Source organism: Mus pahari, chromosome 9 (assembly GCF_900095145.1).
Source record: "Mus pahari chromosome 9, PAHARI_EIJ_v1.1, whole genome shotgun sequence".
Taxonomy (NCBI): domain Eukaryota; kingdom Metazoa; phylum Chordata; class Mammalia; order Rodentia; family Muridae; genus Mus; species Mus pahari.
This window is the reverse complement of record NC_034598.1, coordinates 86,175,159-86,179,550: the sequence shown is the minus strand read 5'-3', so window position 1 is coordinate 86,179,550 and position 4,392 is coordinate 86,175,159. Positions and strand designations below refer to the sequence as shown.

At 42.0% G+C, this 4,392-nt stretch overlaps 1 pseudogene; it reads right to left on the bottom strand.

Annotated features, from left to right (window-relative positions):
* Positions 1–3,936, bottom strand: part of LOC110326132 — a 9,031-nt pseudogene extending 5,095 nt beyond the window's left edge.
* Between the last annotated feature and the right edge of the window lie 456 nt (positions 3,937–4,392).

Here is a 4,392-nt window from a genome sequence, read left to right as displayed (position 1 = left end):
GCTGTCCTGGAACTCACTTTGTAGACCAGGCTGGCCTTGAACTCAGAAATCCGCCTGCCTCTGCCTCCTGAGTGCTGGGATTAAAGGTGTGCGCCACCATGCCCGGGCATATGCATATGTATATGTATATGTGTATATGTTGTATATGTTGTATATGTTGTATATGATGATGTAGATGATGTAGATGATCTATATGATGTATATATGTATATGTATGTATATATGTATGTATATATGTATATATGTATATGTGTATATGTAATGACTAAAGAGACTGCTTAGCACTTGTTCTTGCAGAGGACACAGGTATGGTACCGAGATCCTCCATGTGGCTCATGATCATCCCCAAGTCTAGTTCTGTCAGATTTAATATCTTCCTCTGACCTCTGTAGGTGGCGCACAAGCATGCATGCAGAGAAAACAAGCAAGGAGCAAAAACCAAAAACTGCTCACACCTTTAATACCAGCAGTTAAGAGACAGAGGCAGGAGGATAGCACCCTGTGGTTTTAAAGCCTAACCTGCTCTGTAGAGTAAGTTTCAAGACAGCCTGAAAAAAAAATTTTTAAATCCTTTTTTTTTTTTTTTGGTTTATTTGTTTTTATTTTTTATTGTTTTAATTTTATTTGTATAGGTTTTTGCCTGTGGGTATGTTTATGCATGCATGAAGAAGGTGTTGGAGCCCTTAGACTTGATTTACATGTGGCCATGAGCCACCAGGTAGGTGCTAGGAATTGAATCTAAGTCCCCTGGAAGAACAGACAGTACTCTTAACACTAAGCCATCTCTCCAGGCCAGGAAGAAATTCTTTAATTAACCTTTATTTTAGCTATCAATAATCATTATATACAGCACAAGATTGCCTGGTCTGGCTTCAGTGAGAGAAGATGCACCTAACCCCTGAGAAACTTGAGGATCCAGGGAGTGGGGAAGCCTGGCGGGGTGTGGAGTATGTGTGTGGAGGTATGGGGGCATCCTCTTGGAGATGGGGGTGGGAGGAGAGGAAGGATGGGATAAGGAACTGTCAGATAGTAGGAAGGGAGGGGGATAAAGACTGGACTGTAAAAAATAATCAAAGATAATGTAAAAAAATACATAGAAAAAAAACTCAAAACAAAAGTCAAAGAATAACCTATGACAAATCATTATTAAAATGCAGTGGTTGGTTATTAAGATGAGACAATTATTAAAATGATGTGAAGACTAGTTATTTTCTTTTTTTGTTTGTTTTTTTGTTTTGTTTTGTTTTTGTTTTTTTGTTGGTTTTGTTGTGGTGTTTTTTTTGTTGTTGTTTTTTTTTTTGAGACAGGGTTTCTCTGTATCCCTGGCTGTCCTGGAACTCACTCTGTAGACCAGGCTGGCCTCGAACTCAGAAATCCATCTGCCTTTGCCTCCTGAGTGCTGGGATTAAAGGCGTGTGCCACCACCGCCCGGCTTAGTTATTTTCTTCTACAGTTCTGTGAATTCTCTAACAGGAGACTCTGATATTAGTTGAGTTCTAATGCTGCCCTCCCAGTCTCCTAACAATCACTATTGGCTTATTAAGTTTCCAGGGAGAGAGCCGAGTGTGGTGGCAGAATGCCACTAAGAGTCATTCATTGTATTGCTATGTTTCTTCATTACTTGGTTTTCCCCTAAGCCCACAGCCTAGCTAGTTTCAGGCTTGTGGCCACTGAGCAATATCAGACATTCAGGGTTCTACCTCATGGAGTGGACCTTACGTCTAATCAGATAGTCATTGGTTGCTCCCACAATCTTTATGCCACCAGTGCACCAGCGTATCTTGATGTTAACCTTTCTCCTCTTTAGTGTGCGGACTACCTTCCAGTGCAGTGAGCACTGCTCAGGAAGACTGAAGGCTCTGTGTAGGCACCACTCAACTTCTCTTTGTTCAATGAGTTATACAGGTGTTGTCTTCAACACTAGGGCCTACTCATCAGTTTGTGGAGTCCTATCAACAGCCTTAACAACAGCCTAGGCTGTTTGGTGGTTTCCATGGTACCCCTTTGTCCAACAACTCAATCAATCAGATGTAAGCCATTCCTGACTCTGGAGGTTTTGATTGGTGGTGAGAGATGTCTAGTTAGGGCTCTGTCTTCTGCAACATTTCCTGACTCCATTTAGATTTCTCTCATATACGTATATTTTATAGGAAGAGTCTACTGCATTAGATTTCCATATGATCCCCCAAATGGCCTTTAGTTTTGGCTTATCTTCTCTGTACTTCCTTCCTTCCCTTTTCCTGTTTGACACTCTCATTCAAGGCTACCCCGATGCCCATTGCAGCCATAACTTCCTATTATCTTTTCCCTTTCTAGGGTGAGCCCCTCCATCAAGTCTCTTACTCTATACTTAAACTCTGCGGTTATCAAAGACTTAATAGCTAACATCCACATATGAAGAAATAGATGCCATATTTGTCTTCTTTTTAGTCTGGGTTACTTCACTCAGTGTACTGGCTAGTTTTGTATCAACTTGACACAGGCTGGAGTTATCACAGAGAAAGGATCTTCAGTTGGGGAAATGCCTCTAAGAGATCCAGCTGTAAGGCATTTTCTCAGTTAGTGATCAAGGGGGAAGGTCCCCTTGTGGGTGGTGCCATCTCTGGGCTGGTAGTCTTGGTTCTATAAGAGAGCAGGCTGAGCAAGCCAGGAGAAGCAAGCCAGTAAGTAACATCCATCCCTCCATGGCCTCTGCATCAGCTCCTGGTTCCTGACCTGCTTGAGTTCCAGTCCTGACTTCCTTGGTGATGAAGAGCAATGTGGAAGTGTAAGCTGAATAAACCCTTTCCTCCCCAACTTGCTTCTTGGTCATGATGTTTGTGCAGGAATAGAAACCCTGACTAAGACACTCAGAATAATTTTTTTCTGGCTCCATCCATTTTCTTGTGAATTTTACGATTACATTTTTTCCCAAATGGCTGAGTAATACTCCATTGCGTAATGTGCCATATTTTCTTATCCATCCATTCGTTCGTTGGCAGACATCTAGGTTGCTTCCAGTTTCTGGATATTCTGAATGGAGAAGCAGTAGGATAATTGAACAAATTTTTCTGCAGTAGGATGTAGAATCTTATGGACCTATGGCCAGGAGTGGTGTAATGATCTTGGTATAGTGCTATTGTAATTTTGAGGTAGATTCCCAGGTTTCCAAGGAATTGCTAGACGGATTTCCATAGTGGCTGTACAAATTTCACTTCCATCAGCAAAGGATGAGTGTTCCTTTTACTGAACATCCTCACCAGCATGAACTGCCGTTTGTCTTTTTGGTCTTGGCTATTCTGGATGGTGTAAGATAAAAGTAGTTTTGGGGCCGGGCAGTGGTGGCACACGCCTTTAATCCCAACACTCCGGAGGCAAAGGCAGGCAGATTTCTGAGTTTGAGGCCAGCCTGGTCTACAAAGTGAGTTCCAGGACAGCCAAGGCTACACAGAGAAACTCTGTCTCGAAAANCCAAAAATAAATAAATAAATAAATAAATAAAATAAAATAGTTTTGGTTGTCTTTTCAGATGTAATCCCTGGAAACCATTTTTGAATACTGACAATGACTTTAAATTTGTTTCTCTTGTGCTGGGGATAGAACTCAGGACCTCAAACACATCAAGCAATAGCTTTGCTGCTGAGCCTTTCCCCTAGACCCCCACTACCTCACCTTTTCAAGACAGAGTCTTAATAGGATAATCTCAAATTCACAGTTCTTGTGCCTTGGCCTCCCAAGTGCTGGGATTATAGAAATGATTATAATGCTCAGCTATGGGCATTAAATTTAGGAAAAATTCTGAAACAGCTGCCCTATTCCTATTTACCCAAGAGCAATGAAGACACCTGTCAGGAGAACGGCTTCTCTGAAAACAGCCACAGCCTCTATATTCATAATGGATTACGGCTGCATCATCGTCTCGTGGATTTCTACCAACTCTTGCCTGAACGAACACATTGTGGCGTGTCTGTGCGTTATCGTTAGACTTTCACTTTAAAATGGACCCATGCACACATGATACATTCCACACAGAAAAAAAATCTCAGATGTCACCTTAAGGAAAGAATGCAAACAGGGATCACTGTACACTGTAAGACTCAGTTTGCCTCAGATTCTGGACCGGGCCATAGTGATCAGCTCTGTAGCGGGGAGAGCCTCGGAGAACAGCGGGCTATACGTGGCTTCTGGTTGTTCCATGTATGACCAAGGCTGTGTCTGGGACTGGAAAGGGGGACTTCTGACCAATGCACCTCTTATCCCTCCTGTGAGGACATGCCACCGTGCTCAGCATCCAGTTGTTCTCATATAACATGACCGTATTAACTACATCCCCTTTCCTATGAAGTATGGGAATAATAAAAGCCAATAATTTGATTCTAAAACTTTTCATGTCTTTTTTATGTATATGCATAT